Genomic DNA, 25,108 nt, shown 5'->3' with positions numbered 1-25,108 from the left:
TTGTGTGTCTGATTTATTTCAGTTAACATTATGGTCTCAAGGTGCATCCAGTTTGCTACAAATGACTCAAGTGTGCCCTAAAACAGAATTATTTTGAAAGGGAGCATCAGTGATCTGTGGGGCAGCTTTAAGCACCTTAATACGTGAGTGAGTGCCACATCCCAAGGCAGTGGGGTGTTGGCCCATCATTTCACCAGAGCACAGATACGTTTCAAAAACAAAATAAAGCCTGTTTCAGACAGGCAAAAGCTTAAACACTTGATTGCCAACAGCCTTTCACTACAAGAGAGGCTAAAAGGGAATCCTTCTTGCAAAAGAAAGAAGACACAGAAATAATGGACCCAACAGCAAAAACACCAGAAGGGCTAACTGCACGGGTAAATAGAATTTTAATTATTATTGAAACCACTTTAAAATGCAATCCATGACCTTCCCGGGAGCCATGCTCCTCCGTGGGGATCTGAAAGAGACTCAACAAGAAGATAAACCACGCCTTCCTGTGAGAGGGCTGGGGAACCAGAATAGAGAATCCCCCCCACCAACCAGCTGTCTGCACCCGCACCCCACCCAGGTAAGCCAGTGGCTGATCCAGAGCACTCAGAGTGAGATAGTAACTGTGTGAAAGGAACAGCCTGATGCTTGAATTGTTTGATTGACTTTGCAGGCCTGAGGCTGGTGATCTGGGCATCTGTTTGGAGGATGGCAGTGTGAATTGTGGCAACCGCGGGGGATTTCCTTCTGCCTTGTTTTTGAAATTCAGTGTTTTATTCCATTTTACTGTTTTATTTCTATATCTGATAATCTGAGCAACTATTTTGAAGATAACAATATGCACTATCACAACCATTGTTAAATCCCTGTCATCTTGCTTTGAAAACCTATATAGCTATTGTTGTTTTGTTGTTGTTGTTTAGATTTGTTTGCATCTTGATTTTTCTGTTTTTACTTTTTTCTCTTTAAAATAAAATAAAACACAATCAACTATTTAAATAATAATAATGTATTTGTTATTCATAAAAATGTGAGCATGGATATAAAACATATGACAATAGAATAATAGCTGAGAGAGCAAATAGAAATATTCTATCATGAAATTCTTGTGCTATTCCTGAAGTAGTATGATATCCCTTGAAAGTAGCCTATGATAAATTATAGGTACATTCTATAAACCCAAGATGACTACAAAAATAAAAATTGTTGAGTGTGGAGATACACAGCTATGATTCCAGCACTCTGGGAGACTGAGGCTGGAGGATAACAAATTCAAGTAATTCCTGGGGAAATGGAAAGTTAGCAATTTAGCCAGACTGTCTTGAAATAAAAGAATAAATAAATAAAACATATTTTGTATCCAAAATGTATAATAGATATTGTAATAATGAAAGGCAAAGAAAGTGCTCTAAAGGACATGACTATACATGTTTAAGTGTGTAAGATAGGTAACCATGTTACTAAGGTTTTGTTAGTTTATCAAACAGAATAGTCTGTACTATCATTGATTGTCTACTTTTTATGCTTTGATTTTGTAACTTGAACAACTGCTTCTAAGATAACAATATGTAACTTATCAACTAATGATTTCTTAGTGTTACTTTTTTTGAAATTTTGTATTATTTCTACCCTTGTTTCTGTTTTGCTTTTTTTCTCTAAATAAAGAAATAAATAGCTGAGAATGTGGCTCAGTGTGAAAGCTCTGGGTTGAATCCTCAGTACTGAAAAAATAAATAAGTAAATTGAGATAAATTTGAAACATAAAAAGATATTTAATCCATTTCAGGTGTGGTGGCACATGCCACCAATAATCCCAGAACTCAGGAGGCTAAAGCAGGAAGATTGTCATAAGTTCAAGGCCAGCCTGGGCTCCATAGTGAGTTCAAGGCCAGCCTGAGTTACATGGTGAGACCTGTCTCAAAAAACAAAAACAACAATAAAAGCAAAAACTCATTTAATCCAAAAAACACAGGAAAGGTTGAAAAGGGAAACAAAGAATATGTAAGTCAAATATTAAAAAATTATTGTTCTGGCATAATCATAGACAGATCAATAACCACACTAAATGTAAATGACCCAAACACTTCAATTAAAAGGCAGAGACCATCAGATTAGATTTTTAAATCAATATTTAACTATATGCTATATCAAGGATACATTAAATTTAGACACAGGTTAAAAGTGAAAAGCTATAAAATGTTATAGTCTGCTAACCCTAAATAACTGAAATGCTAACATTAGACAAAATATACCTCAAATCATAAGAAAGTATTACTAGAAATAAGAAAATTGATTTCATAATGATCAAGTGAGCAATAAATGGAGTACACAAAATTCATATGTTTATGCATGTAATTATGAAGTTTTAAAGTACACAGTGCAGGGGCTGGGGATTTAGCTCAGTGGCATAAGTGCCTGCCTTGCAAGCAGGCAGTCGTGAGTTCGATCCCTGGTACCAATAAAAATGAAAAAGACAAAAAAAGAAAAAATAAATAAAGTACACAGTGAAAAAATAAACCACAAGAAATTAACAAATCCACAATTAGAATTGGTGATTTCAGTACCAATCTCTCAATAATTGATAAAACAGGCAGACAGAAAATCCCTAAAATTCAGATTTGAACATTGTAAAACAACTTAACCTAACTGATATTTTTAGGATATTTCACTAAACAATATCAGAATACATATTACTTTCAAGTATACACTGAATGTTTTAAAAGATAGATCATATTCTGGGCCATAAAAATAGTCTGAAGAAATTTAAATTATTTCAAATCATACAAGTAATGTTCTTTGAGCACAATGGAATTAAATTGGAAATAAATAACAAATGTGAAAATTTCCAAATACTTGGAAACTAAACAATACATTTTAATAATGAGCCAAAGAAGAAATCAAAAGAAAAACTAATAACTATTTTGAGCTGAATGAAAATTAAAACAATATTAGTGGGATACCACAATAATATAGTATTTGGAGGACATTTATGGCCCTAAATACCAGTTTTTGGAAAAGAAGAAAGATTTCAACCAATGACTTCACCTCCTACCTTAACAAACTATGTAGAAGAGCAAATTAAACCCAGTAAGTGCCAAAAATAAATAAATAATAGAGATTAGAGCAGAAATCAATAAAATAAAAAATAGAAAAATAATAGAGAAATTAATAAAGATATAAGCTGAGTCTATAAAGAAATCAATAAAATTGATAAACTTCTAGCTAAACTGATCAGGGAAAAAGAGAAAGCAGATATTGCCAATATCAGAATGATAAAAATTATATTACTACAAATACCACAAGTGCTTTTGTTTGGGGTGGGTACTGGGGATTGAACTCACGACCTCATACTTGCCAGGCAAGTGCTTGTACCTGCTCAGTTAAACCCCCAGCCCAATACTACAAGTATTAAAAAGATAAAGGAATAGCTATTTAAAAAGCTGAATTTGTAGTTAAAACCTTCCTACAAAGATAACTTCAGGACTAGATAGCTTCACTTAACATATTTGCTCTGTCTCCTGTTTTCTGGTACACAGCTCCTAAAATCCTTGGACATTCCACAGTGACCAAAGTCCCTTTTGTGTGTTTTCTCAGTCCATTCAGCTATAACAAAATATTTTAGACTGGCTAATTCACAAATAAAAGACATTTATTTCTTTCCATTCTGGAGGCTGGAAAGTCCCAGCCTATTATTTCAAGCTCAAGATGCCAGCAAATAAATAAATGGTATCTGCTGAGGTTGTTCTGCTCTCGATGGGCAATGCCCTGCTGCTGGGTCAGTAATTGGCAGAAGGGAGAAAGAGACCAGGCAGCTTCCTGCAAAGTACTCTATAAACGTTTTTTCAGCCAGGCATAGTGGTGCATGCCTGTAATCCCAGCACTCAGGAGACTAAGACAGGAGGATCGCTGCAAGTTTGAGGTCAGCCTGGGCTACAAAGTGAGTTCAAGGCCAGCCTGAACTGCACAGCAAGACCCTTTCTCAAAAAGAAAAACAAAACAAAATAAAAAATACCTCACTCATGAAGGCAGACCCTCATAACTTCATCACTTTACTTCCCTGAAGGTTTCACCATTTTTTTTCCAGTACTGAGCCATATCCCGCATCTTTTTTAACTTTATTTTTTATTTTGAAACAGAGTCTTGCTAGGTCACTAAGCTAGGACACTGGAGGTGGACCTGGGCAAGCCCATCCCAGGCTGCACTTCCTTGTCTTTAAGGCAGAGTGCAGCTCAACTGCCCTGTCTCGTGGTGAGAATGGCAGGAGATAGGAGTGCTACACTCCAGGCAGGGGGTGGGTCACCCTTCATCCATACCCCTTCCTGTTCCCAGGAATGCCTGGGGTGGGACTCTCCTCTCCACGGCTCAGTCCTATCCTGTGTCCCCATTTGGCCCTTAAGGTCTCCTGTTTCTCCCTTGCTTCTGTCCAATGTGACAGTCTCCCACGCTTGGGGTTAGCAAGCCCTTGGCAGCTGAAGGGGCAGTAGCTGCGAGGTGTCCCGTTATGGGAGGTCTCCCAGCTCCATATCTCCAGGAGCCCCAAGTGGGCGGATGAGGTTAGGGATGTAGGCTCAGGGCCCTAGTTTGAACATGGACTTCTCACATCTAAGCTGTGAGATGCTGGGTAAGTCACTTCACCTCTCTGTCTTCACAGAGTTGCTCTGAGGACTAAATGATATAATATACCAAGGTGCTTCACCCAACACCTACCCTGTAGTGACAGAGTATGGATGGGCCACTATTGCCTTTATTTGCTCCCACCCAAGTGGCCAGGAACATGGTACCCGCACCCAATGGAAGCCTGAGTTTCCTGTGAGCCCGGGTAGGGTTGTCACACCTGCATCACTCAGCTCAGCCTGGGCTTCATAACGGAACTCCCAGCCCCTGCCTCTCTAGGTCTGGAATGCACGAGATCTCCAACCCTCTTGCTGACTCTCCGCCAACCAGGGCTTAGCCCTGCTGCCCCCAACTTGGGAAGAACAGGGGACCCAAAAGAGGAGTAGACCCATCTCTGTCTTCCCCAGGATGTGTAATTCAACAGCTAAGAATGTGGACTGTTGGACTCTGCCTAAATCCTAGCTTTGTGACTTCAAGCAGGTCACATGGTATTTCTGTGCGTGTTTCATAATCAATCAAAACAAGACCAAGAATGATATCTCATCAAAGGGTCATTGTGAGCTGGGCATGGTGGTACATGCCTGTAATCTCAGCATTCTGGGAGGCTGAAGCAGGATGATCACAAGTTCAAGCCTAGTCTGGGCAATTTAGTAGCTTAGTAAGACTCCATCTCAAAAAATTTTAGAAAAAAATGGGGGGGGGGGCAGCGCTGGGGATCTATCTCATTGCAAAAGTCCTGGTTTCAATCCCCAAAACCACCAAAAACAGCACACGGGGGTCACTGTGTAGATTAAGTTAGGCAATAATGTAAACATTTATGATTGTGCCTGCAACACTAAGAGCCATATAAATATTTACTATTCTTACTATTATTGTTATTTTTCTGGTACGTGGCCAGGTGCATATATGTTTCAAGACATACTTATTATATGGATGGATAGATGGGTTCATTAATGAACCAATCAGACTCAAAGATTCGGAGTTCACTAAAAACTGCTAACAATGGCTAAGGGTTTTGACCACCAGGTGCTTCTTAACAAGTGATCTAACCCAGGTTCTCACAACCGTCAGCTGAAGTAGGAATCACCATGCCCACAGACACAGAAACCATGACTCATCCATGATCGTGATCGCTTTCCTTCCCATTTTTTTTTTTTTTTTGAGATAGAGTTTCACTGTACAATTCAGGCTGACCTTGAATTCATTTTGTAGCCCAGACTGGCCTCGAACTCACAGCAATTCCCCTGCCTCAGCCTCTCAAGTGCTGGAATTATAGGCTTCCACAATCATGCCTGGCTCCATTTAACTTTTAATTATACAAATGATATAAAATCACTGAAGAAAAAAATTTTAAATAGAAAAGGGAAAAATACAAACAATAAATGTAAAATCACCTGAGATTCCACCCCCCAAAATTACCAGTGTTAAACATCCACTATCAACCAGATTGTCCTCATGCAAATCCTTTTTTTTAACAAAGATGAGCTCACATTATGCAGACACTGCACTGCACTAGAGTGTGACTCTCTCTATGTCAATAAATATGTATCACTGGCAGCAGTAAGTATTCCACTGTAGAGCAGAATCACAATTTATTTAACCAATTTGCTGCTGGGGGACATTTAGGCTGATCCAATTTCTCACCATTTTATGTGATGAATATCCTCCTTAGCCATACAACTTTTTGAACTTGTCCAATTATTTCCCTAGGATAAATTTCTAGAAGCGAAATTTCTGAGTCAAAGACAATACGCCTATTTAGAGCTTCTCATATATACTTACTGCCAAATGTTCTCCCTGGAAGGTTGTACCAATTTCCACTCCCACCCTGGGTGAATGAGATGGGGACCACTAATATTGAAGATGTATGAAATAGATCAGAAAACATGCGTTAGGAAAGACTGGACCAAGCTTCAGTAAAATATTAACCCCAGAAACTCAGCAGTGTGACACATGTACAGACTCATTTCTGTCCCAGGTGGCAGACTCAACCTGGTTCAGCAAAAGGAAGGTCTCTGCCGCACATGGTGAAAGTCAAGGATACTTGCAGAGAGAATCTCAGCTGCTCATAGCTGTGTCCTCCTGAATGAGGTGAACCTAGAGGGAGAAGAATGAACACCCAGCTTCTTAAACGCCTTGGCACAGAGGTGATACCTGTGACTTCTATTCATATTTCATTGGATGGAGGTATCATGTGGTCTTGCCTTGCTGTACCCAGATTGGATGTTGTAATGTTGCATGTGTCCAGAGACACCTGCCATACGTAGACACCAGCCATGTCTGGGACACAGAGTCAAAATTAAAAGTCATGGAAGGTAGGCAAGCATAGTGGTGCATATCTGTAATCTCAGGACTCTAGGAGGCTCAGGCAGAAGGGTGGTGAGTTTGAGCCCACCCGGGGAAACTTAGCAACTTAATAAGGCCTTGTCTTCAAGTTAAAAAAATAAGAAGGGGTGGGATATAACTCAGTGAAAAGCCCTGGGGTTGACTCCTGTCCAGTACCATTTTTTTTTAAGTTTCTCTTGGCTAGCGAGATATAAATTGAATTCTATTGCAAGTTGCATTAGTCCCGGTGTCACCCATTCTGGTGTGGCTCTTTTTAAGAAATAATTTGCTTCCAGGGGAGAACCACCAGCAGCTCCTGAGATCCGCGCCATGTTGGAACTTAGGACACTGGAAAACCAAACAACCAGCCTGCCTCCCTGCTAAGCAATAGTGGACGTACTGATGCACAGCCTAGAGTCAAACATCCCACTTCCCCTACCCCTCTTCTCCTGTCCCCCCCCCCATTAGCAAATGAGAACCAGAAATCTGAGCATCTCCTGGGAGGTTGACCATAGCAAATAAAGGGGACTTCCTTCTACCATCTCTTTGAAGGCAAATAATTTTATTACTGTTTTGCTCTATTCTGATTAATGGTACTGCTCTATTCAATATTCTATTTTGATAAGTTCTATAATGTTCTGTATTTCATCTCATTTTGATATACTTGATTGAAAGAACAACTATTATAAAAATTATGAAATATACTGTGATGCCTATTACTGTTATTCCGGAAACCTGCTGTGAAGTTCTGTACCAATTTCACTGTACGATCTTAGTTGGCTTTATTCTGTCTTGTTCTGTTGTATTTTACCCCACTTTCAAAACAAAATTTAAAAAAAAAAAGAAAAGAAATAATTATTTTGTCTCCAGGTGAGGAAAAGGAGGAAGGCCAGGATATGAGCTGGACAGTGGGCGAGTGATAGTTCCTTTTGCCTTCAAGACACCCAGCCACCAGGGCTTGTCCTGGGCTCCCCACCCAGAGCATAAGGTCAGCCTGGCTCCATAATTCAAGTGCACACAGGAAACCAGAAATGGTGGAACCCCGGGATACTGGACACTGGGACCCTGAGTGGTTCCAGGGATGAACGCTACATGGCTTTGTTATCCAATTAAGTCCCTTTGCATTTCTGTGACCTTGATCAGGCTACTGAAATCCTCAGTGACATTAGGAAACTTAATGTCTAAATTCTGGCTGGGGCACAGCTTACATAGAGCAGCACCCACTTCTTCCTTTAACTGTAGGGCAGATGCCTTTACCACATAGAGATGAGCAAAAGAAGTCTTGCTCTGCCTGGAGAGAGATAACCTATAAACAACAGTCCAGTATTGCCATGGTAGTAAGTGCTATGAAGAAAAATTAAGCAGGGTAAGGGGAATAGACAGGGCTATGCAGTGCTATTTTGTCCAGAGTGTTTACTGTGTAAAGTGACATTTGAGCACAGATCTAAATGAAGTAAGAGAGAAAGCACTGATAGCTATTTGCAGTGGGAATCAAACTCTGTGGAGAGTGGAGAGACTCAGTCAAGCCCGGATGTCTAACAATCAGGCCACCACCCTGGGCCACAGTAGAAGCCAGGCTTCCCTTTGTCTTACTTAGGGCACTTGAGGCAAGAATGGGACGCTGCAAAGCAGAGGAGAGAGAAGCCAATAACCTGAGAGGGAACCCCAAAACCTAGGAGGCTGCCATTCTCCAATCCCCTAGAGCAGTGATGGCGAACCTTTTAGAATTTTCAGTGATAACCAACAACTGGCCACACCACACATGCCATAGGTTCACCGACACTGATTAGAGGTGATGAACCTGGACCAAATAGCAGGCTATGCTGTGTGACCTTACCCTAGAGCATGACCCCCATGTCCTCCCACAGCCCACCCCAGCATAGATGTGTGTTCAACTGGTTTAGGAGGACTCCTACTATTTGCTGCTCCCCAACATCAAAATGGAGATGGGGCCTGGGAATGTTCCCTTGGTGGCAAGGGGGCTGTTTCTGATAAAAATCCCCCACAATTTCCACACCCACACATACTTGAACACATAAACATACTTACATTTAAGAGGTGATGGAGTCCACCAATGGAAAGCAACATCTCTGAAGGCAGACTCTCTGGGTTTGAATCCCAGCTCCATCAGTCTCTGCCATGTGATGCTGGGCTAATGACCTTTCTGAGCCTCATTTGGCAACCCATGCAGATTAAATGAGCTAATGTACATAGTACCATACTACCATACTACCATACGAAGAACGGTCTTAGCACACATTGAGGAGTGTGTGCTTCTTGGATGACACATACTAGCACAGGGTCTTGCAGGGAAGAAAACCAAACTCATGTGCACACCCACCACTACGCAGATGTGCACAAACACAGACAGACAAAATGCAGTCAGAACCCAGCATATCTGCTCACCCCAAACAAGCAGCACCACGAGTGATTTCTTCTAGGCCCAGCAGAAGCTGTCCTTTGTCAGCCTGCAGAGACTCTACCCACAAGGCAAATCTGCCCAGACCCCACCACTGCCATTGGCTGGCCAGCCTCTTCCCTTCCACTTGGAGAAGGGCTCACCCTCATCTTCACAGGGGAAGAACAGGACATCTGGTACCCCACAAGTGGCAAGGGTGGGCTTCCTAGGCCAACCCCCAGCACCTCTCCTGTCAGGCTTCCTCTCTGGCCCACCTCCATCCTTCCCATTGTGACCCTGTCACCCACCTGCTGAGAAGCCTCCAAGGGCTCCTGAAGAGCAGAGGACAAAAGCCACCTCTTGAGCCTGGTATTTAAGGTCCTGGGCTGACTCACCAGCCTTTGTGCCTTCACAAGCTGTCCTCAGCACCCCACCTCCTGTCCTCTCCAATAGCAGTGCCACCTCCCGCCCACCTTGAACTAATCAGTCCATTTGGGTCAAGTTCAAAATCAACTCTCTCCGTGGAACTTTCCATAAACAAGGTAATCAGAAGGCACCTGATCCGATTCTAATACCCAAAGCCCTCAGCTGCCAGCCTCTGCGCCACCCAACCTGGACAATCACTTACTCCTCCCTGACCCCAGCCTGTCATGGGGCTCCAGACTGGGGCCTAGTACCTTTGCTCTAAGATCCCCAGCTAGCAGCCAGGGGAAGGTACAAAACAATCACTATGGATAGTTATATGAGGAAGAAGAGAAGGGAGGAAGATGGGGGAAAGAAGCCTGGATGTGGTTAGATCTACCCCCACCCCTCAAGAACAGTATCCAACATGGATCGGGAACTTACTTGCAGCACTGTGCTTACTGCAGTCTTAAGAAAACAGGTTGTTACCCTTCCAGTTATACAAAGGGGAAACTGAGGCACAGAGCACATGTCTGAAATCACTCAGCTAGAAAGAGATGGGGAAGGACTCAGACTCAGAAAGTGTGGCTACCACCTATGCTTTTAACCACACACACACATCCTTGCCCACAATCCAGGTGTCTTTCTAAAAGTGAGAGGATCCAAAGATCAGGAGGACCCATGAAGACAGCAGATTGACTCCCTGGGAAGTCACTCTGGGCTGAGCTGGGTCACTGGTGAGTGAGGGGACTAGGAATAGAGGAGGAGACAATAAAAGGGGGTGTGGCATCCAACCCAGCCCAACGAGTGAGCTGTGTTCTGGCCCAGCGTATCTTCTCCGTAATAGACAATGCCACTGTGCCTGCCAGTGGCAGCCAGCCTGTCACTTGATCACCATGGCTCAGAGTGAAAGACAATGGGTGCACAGATAGGAGGTGTGGCTGGAAATGAGGTCCTGCCCCCAAACCAGAAGAATGCAGTCCCAGAAGACTGACCATGCACAGATTCAAGTGCTGCTGTCACCAACAGCAACTCACACCTGGAATGGGCATTGGCATCCCATTTTGGGCAGTGAGTGTGGCTCCAGCTCTCCCAAAGGGACATGAACTCTAGAAACTATTGGCCAGGGAATCATAGTCTGCCCACCCCAACATCACTGGGAACCCTTCCCATGAGGGCACACTTACCACCCTGCACAGACCCAGAGTATTCAGAAGCCAAGGGCTGCCCTAGAGACATAGGGCAGTGCTGACAGCCTCTGAAGCCATTTATTAAGACAAACCAAACTCAAACAAGGGTGCCCTTAACAGTGTAGACCAGGCCCTGTAGGAAAACCCTGCAGAATGGGGGATCATCCATTTTAGAAGCTTTCAAGATAGCAAGCTGCTCTAATAAAATAGTGACCTCTACCATCTCCCTGGGGGCAGGAAAGGGTCTCCACCAACATCTAGGCAAAGAGCTAGGCTACGAATTCTAACAGAAGGGAGCCAGCTCAAGGTCAGAGCTGAGACTAAGAAGATTAAGAAACAAAATGGTAGTAAAAGGTGTTGCCACAGAACACCTTGGGAGCCCAGAAGAAAACATTCATCCCACAAAGCCTTAGCAAACTCCAGGGTGGATTACCACAGAGTGGACTTCAAGGACTCTTAGAAGTGAGCACAGCTCATGCAGTGACCCCCATTTACTATTTTGGAGCATCCCAGGCATCAGGGAAGGTATGTGGATTGTGGAGAGCTTTGAACATGAAACTTCAAACTCTCCTGTGAGAACTGGATCACAAAACAGAGTTAGTGGGGCTGGAGATTTAGCTCAGCGGCATAAGTGCCTGCTTTGCAAACAGGCAGTCGTGAGTTCAATCCCCGGACCCGTTAAAAAAAAAAAAAAGGCAAAAAAAAAAAAAAAACCACAAAACAGAGTTAGTAGGAGAGGAGACCTTGGATGGCCATCTAGTGAAGTCCCCAAAGCTGGAGTCAGGCAAGATGGATCAGTATATGTGGCCTCAGCTTATCTATGGCCAGAAAAGTTATCCTGATTTTACCCCCAGGAGTAAGGAAACACATATTCACAACAATGTAGGCTGATGTTGTGCCAAAATCACTTGGCTGAGATCTCCATGCCCCACACAGGACATGGAGGCGGCCTGGCAGAAGTCCCAGCAAGCCACACTGTCCAATGTAGTTAGGTGCTTTTCCTGCCCTAAGTGGATAGAGCTGGGATTATTTACTGGCTGCATTTGGCTGACAAGGTGGTCAAGCTGGAAAGCCAAGAAGATCCCATTCATGCCAGGTGTCTCAAGACTGCTGTACAGGGCTTCCTCTTCCATGTGCTAGAATTTGGGCTTCCTCACAACATGGCTACCTTGGAGCAGTCAAACCTTATGGGAGAGGCAGCAGTGAGTGTGGTTTCTGGATGAAATTAACACTGGGTTTGGTAGAGTAAGTGTTTGAGATAGGAAAGAAAAAATCCAAAGTGCTTTTCCTGTTCACACAGGACAGCATTCAACACAGAACATTTTACCTCTGGTCACCAAAATGTGTGGAATTTCTGCCCATGCACAATCAGTACTCCAAATCGGGTGTCCTCTGCCTGAATTCAGTTCTGACACTTTCTGCCTGAAGGTAGCTCCCATCCCACAGGGCTCAGACTGGAGAACTCAGTCCTTCGAAGCTGCCCCCACTTCAGACATCACTTTGAAATCCCCAGATGGTAGCCTGCACTTCTGATGGACCAGCTATAAATCAGGAGTTCCCATGACCTCTCTCTAAAGCTTGATGAATTTTCTGGAGCAGCTCACAGAACTCGTGAAAACACTTTACAAAGTTTACCCATTTATCACAAAGGATATTATAGAAGTTACAGATGAAAAGCCAGATGGAAGAAATGCATAAGGTGAGGAATGAGAGGAAGGGGGAGAGATGCTTCCCAGCCCTCCTCTGCCCACATGCACCACCCGCTATGTGTTCAGCCCCATGTCATGGCCTGTGGGGCTTTCGTGGAGGTTTCATTATCTAGGTGTTATTGATTAAATCAACTCAACCTTTGGCCCTTCTCCCTTCCCAGAGGTCTGGGGGTGTGACAGAAAGTTCCAATCTTCTAATCACAGGATTGGTTTCCCTGGCAACCAGCCCCCCTTCTGAAGCTGTCCAGGAACCCCCAGCCTCTAGACATCTCATTAGCACCCAAAAGCATTTATCACTTAAGCAATTCCTTGGATGTGAGAAGCTCTGAACCAGGATATGAGTAAAAGACTAAACACATTTCACAGGGTCAGACTGAGAGAAGCTGATTGCTTCCCCAGAGTGGGTGAGCCACATCCAATCAGTTGAAACCTGAATAAAACACAAAGGCTGCTTCTCCAAGGATAAAGAGGGAATAACTATTCCCATGGAGGGGGAGATTGGTCTTTTCCTGCTGTCAGACTCCCACTGAAATTCTGGGGAGGAGGGTTGTGTCTTAAAACTGGCAGATTTCAGACTGGATCTATACCATCAGCTGTCCCGGGGTGCCAGCTCGTTGACTGCAGCTCTTGGGACTTCTTAGCCTCCAGAATTGCACAAGTCAGTTATTTATAATATATCTCTTTAAACATGTGTACAGTTAGCCCTCCATGTCTGCAGAGTCACCTAACCACAGATTGAGAGTACTCGGGAAAAACATTCTGTAGATTTTTCCCTTGTCGTTATTCCCTAAACAATTCATGGCAACAATTGTTTACATAGCATTACATTGTGTTAGGAGTTAGAAGTAATCTAGAGATGACTCAAGGTATACAGGATGATGTCCATGGGTTAACTGCAAATTGTACGCCATTTTGTATTAGACATTCGAGCATCCATAGGTTTTAGTATCCACAGAGTGTCTTGGAACCAGTCTCCAACAGTTATGGAAAGGTAACTACATACAAAGAAAGATTTATTAGAAAGTGATTGGTTATGACTACACAACCAATTGGAATTGTTGGTTCTGTTTCTATGGAGAACCAGCTCCGCCCAGAACTCAGTACAATATAGACATTGACCCAGGACTGGCACCTATCCAAAGTCCCAGATCACATCACCAGAATCAGCTTCCCAGAAACACCCCAGGGCCTGATGCCAGTCAGAGAAAGTGGGATTTCCATTCCTAGCTTATTTGGAATATGGTCCCAGACACAGCCTGACTGGGCTGCCGCTGCCTCCCCACTGCCCACCCAAGTGTCAGGCCTAGAGATCCATTGGGTATCCATTGCCCCAACCTCTGTTCCCACCCCCTGCCACACAAACCCTCCTGCTCAGGATCTTGCTCGCCTGTGAGTCAACCAGGCTCCATCAGGACACACTGCTCACTCCAAGGCCCCAGAGAGAGGCTCAGGTAGAAGGTGCAGGTGGGGATGGGAACCCAGGATATACAATGGGGCAGGAGAAGAGGGGAGGAGAGTTGGTGGCAGGGTGGGAAGTGGTCAAATGCCAGAAGGATGCAGGGGACTCACGTTTGCAGAGTTCTTCTGGGGTCCACCTGCTGTGCACCAGCACTTTGTGGGGGTTATTGCCTCTTCCTGTGCTCTCCTGGACTGGAGATTGGGGGCAGCAGAGTATGAGGTACTGACATTGGCAAAGACTGAGAATGGGGACACCCCGACCCTGATGCTGGAGGAAGGTGGGAGCCTGCAGCTGTGCATCCCCATCCCTCTGACAGGCCACCATCCTGTTTCAGGACAGAGCACCCCCTCACTTTACTCCAAAGCTCCCCTGGCCAGCCCTATCCTCCCTGCCTTAATGAAGTTCCCAGGCTGACACCTCCTAATTCCCCAATGATTAACTTCCAGCGGATTAGAAGTAGGACAGCTATTTAATTAATGCGCATGTCTGAGATTACTCAAGACTCATTAAGACTCCATGATTAACTTGTTAATGTGCAGGAATTCAATTATTTGTCTGGCACTGAACTCCTGGCCAGAACAGCAAATGCCCCATCCTCAAACTACACCACTGGGCCCAGGAGCCCCACTATGAAGGAAGAGATAGTCCAGCTCAGAGGAACCTGGGCTAAAGGAGAAGACAGCCCTGTCCAGAAAAGCCTGGGTCGCAGAGAGGAAAAATACGCTCTGTATCTTTGAGTGCCTCCAAGGTGAGTGGGGAGGTGCTTTCAAAGAAGAAAAGAACTAACTCCTGTCTTTGGGGGACCCTGGTCAAGGGAGGCAGCCTCTCTCTCTGAAAACTCCTCATTCTTAGACAACAGCACCACTCAGCCCTGGGACAGCCAAGTCACAGGGATAGCCTTGACCCTGCTCTGGGAAGCCTTAGCTGAATGAAGTTGTTGGAAGGCACCAGTCTGATAGAGATGTACCCAAAGCGGGATGGGGGGCTGGTTTGAGGATAGACACAGGAAGCCCATCCAGGTGATCCTGAGCCAAGAAGGGTCACAAGGCTAGTTCCTATGGCAGAGACCCAGAAAGACTTGAACAATTACAGGGGGACCAGAAAACCCCATTTCCTTGGAGGTTATTAGAGGAGGGACAACCAGAGGCAAGGGGAAAGGCAGAAGAGGCTCACCTGCTTCACTCTTCCCCTCACCCTCCAACCCAGGACCACTGATCTCTGTATTCCCTCATCTCTGCCCCACAGCACCCAGCCCAGGACTGAAATGTGACACTGATTAGGGACTAGCTGGGCATATGGCGGAAAGGACAGCCCAGGTAGCTAAGTCATCCAATAAGGTTGGGGTGACCATGGTCAGGAGGATGGTGCATCCACAAAGTACCTCCAGTGGCCCTGACTGTCTTCCACACATCATCTTATTTGTTCTTCCCACTTTTGAGAAGTGGAGACTGAGGTCCAGAAAGTCTGAAAAACGTGTCCAAGGACACACAGCAGCAAGGGGTGGAATCCAAGTCTCACCCCCAAGCCCATAACCTCCATCATTACCCTTAACCACACTGTTTCCAACTCCCCATAAGTCCAGGAGTCCCTGATGGGCAGACTTTTTCTGGCTGCTGCAATTCCAGGGAATTAAAAGTCTCTCCATAAAACAGTGCTATGGAAGGGCAAGTGAGAGAGGCCCTGCCCAGAGCCCAGGGAAACAGAGACCCCATCAGGAGTCCTAGACCATGTGACAAGCAGACCCAACAGGAAAGCAACTGTGCAAAGGCAGGAACTTGGTTCCAGTCCTGGTGGAGCCCTGCAGCACATAGAAACACCCACTGGCAACATGAGGAAGACATAAGGCTGGTGGCCCTGGAAGCCACAGCTCTCCCTCCTACAAGCCTGTGGCCTTAGGCAAGTCCCTTCCCCTCTCTGAGATCATTTCCTTAATGTAAATTGATGATGGCAACAGGTTGTTTGATAGTGTAACAACATCACCTTGTAAAGATGGCAAACCCACACTTAGCGAGTGAAGGACACTCACCATGTCAGTATCTTTAAATCATGGTTATTTGTTAGCTTCAACAGAAGAAAGAGAGGTCACCAGAAGCCCGCAGTGGTTCCTGTAAGAAAGTTTTGTCCTGCTAATGTCTACATGGTTTCGAGTCTTGGAGATGATACATTCAAGAGCACTAAATATGTTTCACAAACACATCTGATGCTCTTCTGAGTGTGATGCTGATTTCTGTAAAATGTGGGCTGGCTGAGATACTGTCAAATGCTGGCTGAAACTGTGCTGCCTGCTGATTAAATGGTTCACAGGCAGCATCACCAGAGAGAGTAGAGTCACTGCACATGTGCATAACAAATAGATCTGAGTTGGCAAGATGTCATCAAACTGGAGGGGCCAACAAAAGAATGTTGAGTGAATGCCAGGAACAGTGGTGCATGTTTGTAAGCCCAGTTTCTCGCAGGCCAAGGCAGGGAGGTCACAAGTTCAAAGCCAGCCTTGGCAGTTTAGCAATTTAGCAAGACCTTGTCTCCAATGAAATAAAAAGGGCTGAGGATGTAGTTTTAATAAGAGAGCATCAGCCTAGCAAGTGCAAGGCCCTGTGTTCAGTCCCCAGTATTGGAAGAAAGTGAAAAAAAGTTGTCAAATGATCCTAAATATCTGAACAGTACACTGTTCAGTCCTAAACAAGAAAACCAAGTGTAACAGGAAAAGGTAAATAAAACTTGCCTTTGAAAACTGAATTCCATCAAATGCTATTTAGCAAACAAAGCAGTAAACAGAAGCGAGGAACAGGGAGAAAAGACAGAAAGACAGAGAGAGAAAGGGAGAGAGACAGAGACAGAGACAGAGACAGAGAGAATGTGTCTTAAAACACTCTTTAAATCCTTTCAAAGAGCCATGTAAAATCTTAAAATAGCCTTGTAGATTTTCCTAGAAATACACATAAGAAATTCGTGATTTATTTTTTCATCTGTGGGGAGGAGAATGGAGACTAGAGGGGAGAGCTGTGGGAGGGAAATTTTTCACTGAATATGTAATACCCTCTTATAATTTTTAATTTTGAACCCTGTGAATGTATTGCCAATTCAAAAATTAAATTAAAGAATGTTAACCAGTTATCTCTGGTTGCTGGGACAATGAGTAGTTTCTTCATATATTTCTGTATTGTCTAGATTTTTTTAATGGCTGTGTATTACATTTCAAATCAAGAAAATAATAAAGCTATGAATATTTCCTTTAAAAGTCTGCCTCGCTTGTGCAGCATGGGCTAAGGACCTGGCTGGAAGGAATTATCAGAGGCCTAAAGTTAAAGGGGAACCATTTAGAAATAGGAACAGAGGGCAAAGGAGGCACAGGAGGAGGTCCCTACCACTTGGTGTGCAAACAAAACCTGGAAAACGCTTTTGGGGAATTAGAGAGAGAGTTTGTGCTCAGAAAGGAGTTGGGGAGTCTAAGTGCTATGAGTTCAAGGTCATTTATGGGACACAGATGTGGATCTACTTTCCTAATCACATCAGTGCTGAGCAAGAAGCCCACATCAGAGGCTTGATGTCACTCATAGTCCCCAGCTGCCTGGGCCGCTATGCATTCCAAATGTAGCATCAGGGACTCGAAATCAAAGCAATCATAAAACTCTAGATAATATAAAATGCCAAATGGTCATAAAAACAGCTCATACTTAGCATATGGCAGGTACTACCTAAGGCACTTACCCAGGTGAGCCAGGTGACTCTCCAGGACAGCTCTGTGACACATTGGCCGCTGTTTATCCTCAATTCACAGATGAAGAAATTGAAGCAGGCTGGTCAAGATGCCCTCTGAAAACCTTCCACTAAAAGCTTTCTATGTCTCCTAGTGATATGAGCTGAATTGTGTCCCTATAAAATTCACACACTGAAACTCTAACCAACAGTCCTTCGAAATACGGCTGTATTTGGAGACAGGGTCTTAAAGCGGTGACTAGGATAAAATCATACTAGTAGAATGGGCCCTCAATCAGTATGACTGTGTCCTTAAAGGAATATTTGGACAGAGACATGTACAGAATGAAGACCAGGAGAAGACACACCTACCAGAGAATGAAGTCCCAGAAAAGGTCAGCCCTGTGGGAGCAGGGAGTGTGGCTCCATGCTAGAGCAATTGCCTAGCATTTGAGAAATTCTGCCTTCAACTCCTAGTACTACAAAAGCTAAAATAAAATAAATCAGCCCTGCCAATACCTGGATTTCTAGGCTCCAAAATTTTGAGGAATTACATCTCTGTGGTTTAAGCCACCAGCTCTGTAGTACTTGCTATGACAACCCTTGCAAGCAAACAGACTGGCCATTTACCAATGGCCACGCAGGGAGGAGCACACGTTTGTCAGTTGCAAGGCTGCACACGCCAGTACCAGTGAGCAGATATGAGTGTGTGGATGGAACAAGGAATAATGTCAGAGTGTGTGTGTGTGTGTGTGCAAACACCAGCATGGGATATGTAGATGAGCATGTACTGACGCGCATGCATTTGTGTGGAATGAAGCCATAGATCTGGCCGTGTGTGTGGCTATCTGTGGCTAACCAGGAGGGGGAAGTTGTTGGTACACAAGTGTGTATTCATTCAGCCCTGCTCTGAAATAGTTAAAGACACTGTGCTGTGCTCACACATGTGCATCCCCAGGAACCTCCCCTCCCATGTGCTCAGGACTAAGCACTAGCATAACCTTTGAATCCAAAACCAGCCTTGTGGGTGGCCAAGATGAGGGTCATTATCCTGGCACATAGTAAGCACTATTTTATAGATGAGGAAATAGGCAAAATGTCCTGTCCCATGTCACATACGTGTATATATATGGTAGAGATAGGATCCACCCTCACAGGACCCAGTTCCTTGTCACGTGCTTTTTTCCCTACGTGTCACATTTCTGCATTATGAAATAATTCCTAGGAGGCCACTGGTTCAGACTGAGCTCCCACACAAAGCCCAACAGACCAAATCCAAATGGAGTCATTCATGCTAAAGTTTCCAGAAATCTAGAGAGTGGGGGATAAAAGCCAAATCCCCAAACAACAGACCGCTTTTAGCCAACGTGAGAAGGAAGCCCCTTGCTTTAATATTTATAAGACAAGTAACTGAAACGAGTCTTTGTGTTCCGTTTCTACCTTCCTCAGTCCTTTCTGTGTTTAAAGCCAACCTCCTCTGCCCGGTCCATAGCAACACTCATTCTATCCCACAGAATGCAGTGCTGCCCGGTTCTGAATCATGCACAGAAGCCGATTAATAGCTCCGGACGCCAAATTAGTATCTCCAAACTAAACTGGTATAGTGATACATACCTGTAATCCCAGCTACTGGAGAGACTGAGGCAGGAGGATTGCAAGTTCAGGCAGGCCTGGACAATTGAGTGAAAACTTGTCTCAAAATAAAATATTTTTAAAGGAGCTGAGGATATATCTCAGAGATAGAGATCCCTAGGTTCAGTCTCCAGTAGTGTGGAGAGAGGAGGAGGACGAGGTAGATGAGAGAAGGAAGGGAGGAAGGGAGAGGGAGGAAGAAAGGAAAGAAACAACTCTGTAAACTTAATTGGTGGTGAGTTTCACTTTTAACAGCACACACATTTTGACATGTCCAGAAGTCAAAGCACAAACACATAATCAGTGCTCATCACACATATACACATGGGTGCTCTCACACATCATACACACCTACATGGAGTTCTTCAACACACGTACACATGGCATCCACCACAACACACACACATACACAACTTCCATCCCATACACATACCTGGATGTCCACCACACACATGAACACAGTATTCACGAAACACACACAAAGGTATCCATTATATAGACACATATAGCAGTGCCCACCACATACACACGCACCCACAGAGGTATTAATCACCTACACATGTACAATGTGTCCATCACATATATGCACATGCACATGCACATACACACACAGGTGTCTGTCACTTATGCATACACTGGTGTTCACCACATACATACCCACACATAAGCATCTTTCACATGCACATTGCATACAAGATAATGTGCACATATACAAGTGTCTATAATGTACACACAGACGTCTATCATATGTGCACATATACACATGCACAAGCATCTGTCACACATACACACACACATGCATGTAGGCTCCTGAATGTAACAACACCCCAATATTTGCCTAGCAATGATTTAGCATCCGTCAATGCATAACCTCATTTCATGTTCACAAGAATGCAGTAAGTGGGGACCACTCTTACCTTCAGAGGTAGGAACTGAAGTGTAGAGGGGCCAGGTCCTTTCCTGAGGTCTCCTTCTCCCAAAAGAACATGACTGAAGCTTTCAACCCCTCTGCTCTACACCTCCCCACACGTGCCTTCATTCCGTCTGTCACTGGCTCTGTTGAGGTATATAATTAGTCATCATACAATGGCCTAATATTAAAATGAAATTAGCAGCGACCTAGGCGTAGGCAGACACTTTCAAACATGGCTCCCTCCCCCCATTCTCTTCCCAGGAAGCAGTGGTTTTGAAGGATCAGACATCTGCATAATGACTTTCCTTTGTTCCAATTAAATTGGCCAGAACAAGCGCCTCTGTTAAACCCAGAGGCTTCTGGTCCAGGGCATAATTTTTACCCTTGTCTGGAAATAAGCTAGTGGTTGCAAAAGGTGGAAATGTCAATTTCACAAGGTTTGGCATGCAATTCTAGAATTTGGGAATTTTTGAGCTGGCCTCAGGGCAGCAAAGGTTAACTGATGGCCTGTTTGGCAGGTTAAAGGCTAAACTCTTGGACTCGGATTCAGAAGTGGAGCATTTGCCTGGCATGCACAGAGGCCTCCGTTTCTAGCCCCAGCATCATAAATAAATAAATAAATAAATAAATAAATAAATAAATAAAATAAAGGTTACACAGACCCTTCAGGAAGAAGAGCAAAAGTCACCCTGAAAATTTTCTCTTTCATGGCTTGCTGAGCTGAGGATAGACTTGATAGAAAGAGACTAAAATCAAGCCCATGAGAACTTTCAGCTCTGCCGACAAAACCTCCAGAACAGTGTGCCAGTCAAGCCACCTCAGTCTTAATTTTTGTCTCACCACACACAATGCTAAAAACTCCACGTTGGAAGGATGCATCCTGGTATCCTAACACAGAAATATGCATTAGGCAGATTTTATGTGCCGAGCTTCAGGGATGTCACATTGAAGAAAGCCTCATAGAGATTTACAGACACACAAACTCTGTACTGGGGTGCCCCACTGTCCAGGGGAGCAGCAGGAGCAGTCCCAGGAAGGGCAGCAGAAGTGGTGAGTGGTGACGTCTCTGCAGAGGACTCAGCTTGAGGAAGAAGAAAAGGAGGAGCCCTCCATTACACCATTACATTTCATTACATTCCTTCCTACCTTAGCCCTCTGCTTTTGGAGAGCTGCTTCTCTCTCTCTCTCTCTCTCTCTCTCTCTCTCTCTCTCTCTCTCTCTCTTTCTGTCTCTCTGTCTCTCTCTCTGTCTCTGTCTCTCTCTGTCTCTCTCTCTGTCTCTCTCTCTGTCTCTCTCTCTAACATACACACACCCAAATATACAACAAAGAAACCAAAGTATCCCCCCAGGAAGCTTTAAAACCCAGAAGTGTCCTTTCGCCAGCAAGCAGAATCCCCCCCAGAGATGATGTATGGTCCCATGGTACGTGGCTCATCACAAGCCAGGCACACAGGCACCGAGTTAATGCTTTAGGGCCCTTTTCCCCATCTCACCACGGCCTCCACACACAGCCACCACAGCTACCTCTGTGGTCAGGGGAGAATTTAACCAGGCACCCCCTGGGCTACTGGATTAGCACAAGTGCTCTGGGAGGGCGGTGGCTCAGAGAGCAACTTTTGATGTTAAATGAACAGGTGTTTTCTTCCAGCTGGTCCTGTGGAGCCAGAAGTAGCTCCTGACTTTGTAGAGCCTGTTACTGCCTCACTGAGGCCACTGCTGGCAGCAGATGTGAGATTTAAATCCAAGTCTGCCTTGGAAAGCCTTGCAGTTCCAGAGGGGTCCTGTGAGCTCTCACTGGCCCTTGAAAATCCAGGGCAGAGGGTGTAAATCTTGCACCAGGCATTAACCACATCCGCAGCAGGTCTCCAAGGTGAACAGCCACTAGCATGTTGGAACAATGTAGAACTCCACTGGATTCTCCTCCCTTGACAGGTTGACAGCGGCCCGACCCTGATGAAATGATGTGTGACCCTGACCATGTGCAGGGCACTAAATCTATTTGGGGAAAAGAGGTGAATCTGTCCCCTTTGAACCCAACATTTCCTCTACTTGCCCTTCTTCTCTGAGAAGACAGGGAAGCCTAACGACAGATTGCAAGGTAAATAAATAAATAAATAAAAAGAGCCAAGCATGGTGGCACACACCTATAATCTCCACACTTTGGAGGCTGAGGCAGAAGGATCATTGCAAATTCCAGATCAGCCTGGGCTATAAAGTGAGCTCAAGGCCAGTCTGAACTGCATAGTGAGATCCTGCCTCAAAAGGTCAGGTCTCTATGGCCAGTGCTCAGCAGAACTTTGTCTTTAGCTCCAGACCTACACATGGGTCTGTGCCTGTGCAGCCTGACAGTTTTCGTGAGCGTGCATGTACAACCAGACAGTAGATTGGAGGGTGCTTCGGGTACACCTGGCCTCATGCCTGGACACCCTACAGGGTTTCCTTATCTCAAGGAAAACATGTTCATACATAAGGAGCACAGATCAGAAATGAAAGCATATCTGTGCCTTCTGGAGCACCAATCAGAAGCATATCCTTGTCCGCAGATAACCCAAACAGAGAGGGGAAACATAACCCAGTGTCAAGGAGCCAGGAGGCCACTCTGAGGGGAAAGACGCAGTTCTGATCTCAGGGAACTCAAATTAAGGGGGGACTGAAAGAGTTTTGGCCCAGACAGGACACTGTAGCCGGTAAAGCCAAAGAGCTCCTATCTCCCCCACCCTAGGAATTTACCTATGGCGCCAAACAAAGACCAATGGGCTACCTGTGCATCCCTAATGCCCCCTTAGGTTCCACCCCAGGCCGAGGCTACTTATATGCCTCTACTCCACATGTTCCACAGAGAGATCGCCAACCCCAGGGGGGAGATGCCACGCCCCAAGGGATCAGGGGTGTCTCTCCCCGCATTCTTAAAGGTCATTTATATTTCATACTTCTTATCTTTTCAGCCGCTGCCAGTCCCCAACAGTTCTATCAGAGACATAGACCCAACCTCTGGGAAGAGAGCAGGACACATACCCTTGAGCTGCGGGAACCCACTCTGAAGAAAAACATATGCCCCTGACCTTGGAGAGCCCACTCCCGAGGCTGGGGTGGCCCTGACCTCAGGGAGCCCAGTGGTAAGGAGACTTGTCCCTGTCCTAAGGAGCTCGTCTGAGGGGAAAAACTTGGTCTTGATTTCAGGAAACCCAAATTGAGGGAAGAGACCTGGCCCCAACCTGAGAGAGGGCAGTCTGAGGAAGGAGACATGGCCTTGGCCTTGGGAAGCCCACTTGAAGGGTTGGAGAGGGCATGGCCCTGACCTCAGGGAGCCCGGTCAGAGTACATGAGACTGCGGGACTGGGCTTCTCCTTTCTGAAGACAGTGATGAGACACACGTGCAGGGAGGACCCCCGGGCCACGGAGGCTCCCACACTGAGAGTGAGGATAAGCAGCACCAGCCCTGGGCCTCACCAGGGAGAAGCAGCTCTGCAGTGAGAAGCGAGTTTGGCTGTCACTCAGCATGTGGCTCCCCAGGGAACATTTTACTACTTCACCTGTTCTTTGTCGCCTGTCTGACAGAGCTTCCACAGCAATTCCAGGACTATATTTCATTGTCACATTTATTTGCAAGGGGTGTCAGTCAGGCCCTGGAAGTCAGGAGCCCTGCTGCTGGGCCTTTTGTTCTACACACACAGGTACACACTCACCTCGAGATACACAGAGGACTCCCAGACCCACACAGTCATGCACATGCCATGGACGCACAGACTCAGGTCCCGAGGATCAGGGAGCACCACACACACGAATGTTCCGTAGGTGCTCATTCATAGGCACACAGCAGGGTATGGCATCCCTCGTGCCCACAGACACCCCGTGCTACACTCAGCAGCACAGCTCAGTCACACACAGACCCGGAGAACCAGTCCTCAAACCAAGGGTGCCACAGCCAGGCCTTTACCAGGTAGGCCTGCAGGGGCCCAGCTCCCAGCCTCTTGGACCCCTTGAAGATCAGGGGACAAAGAGCTAGAGAAGGGTAGGGAGCTCTCAAAGGCCCCTCCCCATCTCCCATGAGTTTCTGGAGCTAAGAAGTCCCTGCTACGCCCCTCTACACACACACACACACACACACACACACACACACACACACACACACATACAGCGGGAGCCTCTTCAGCTGCTGAGTTGAAGCTGAACCATTAGCTCTAATTACCACACTTGTTGGAAAAGGGATTTAATTAACTCTCTGCTGGATTCCAAGGGGAGCCAGAGCCCAGGGCCTCTTCTTCCCTGCCTTGGATTTTCAGGTGAGGGGGAAGGGTCTCTGGTGGAGGAGGAGGTGGTAGGAGGAGCCTCAGGTCCAGACATCCAGATATATCCTGACACCTACTCTGCTTGATCAGATGTACTTTCACACAGACATGCATGGAAACACTCCACTTAAATGTGACCACACACTTAACAGATGGCACAAATGGATGTGAGGGTAGATGGGATGGATAGATGGGTGGATGGATGGATGGATGGATGGATGGATGGGTGGATGGGTGGATGGGTAGATGGATGGATAAACAAACAGCACTATCAAGCACACAGAAACACACACACTTCAATCCTTCAGGTCCACATGGGGAGCTAATTAGAGTCCCTCACATCCTTCTGTGGCTCTCTCTGACCCTCACCCTGCCCTTTCCAGTGAAGGAAATCTTCACAGAGTAACAGTGAACAAGTGAGTCCTGAAATTCAACTACTAGGATTTGAATGGTTCTACCTTTTCCCCACTATGTGAACTTGGGATATGTT

The 25,108-nt window shown here is 45.3% G+C and overlaps 1 long non-coding RNA gene across 1 annotated transcript; it reads right to left on the bottom strand.

The window, feature by feature from the left end:
• Nucleotides 1-1,743: 1,743 nt before the first annotated feature.
• LOC134473000 (uncharacterized) lies at nucleotides 1,744-20,491 on the bottom strand. Its single transcript, XR_010043080.1, has 3 exons — nucleotides 20,334-20,491; nucleotides 19,399-19,544; nucleotides 1,744-6,702 (listed from the first exon to the last, which is right to left on the bottom strand). It is a non-coding gene; the product is annotated as an uncharacterized LOC134473000 (long non-coding RNA).
• Between the last annotated feature and the right edge of the window lie 4,617 nt (nucleotides 20,492-25,108).

The sequence above is a fragment of the Cavia porcellus genome, unplaced genomic scaffold, assembly GCF_034190915.1.
Source record: "Cavia porcellus strain 051 isolate PalLab524CR breed Dunkin Hartley unplaced genomic scaffold, mCavPor4.1 scaffold_25, whole genome shotgun sequence".
NCBI classification, from domain to species: domain Eukaryota; kingdom Metazoa; phylum Chordata; class Mammalia; order Rodentia; family Caviidae; genus Cavia; species Cavia porcellus.
Note: the sequence above shows the minus strand (reverse complement) of the source record. Positions and strands in the feature narration are given on the sequence as shown.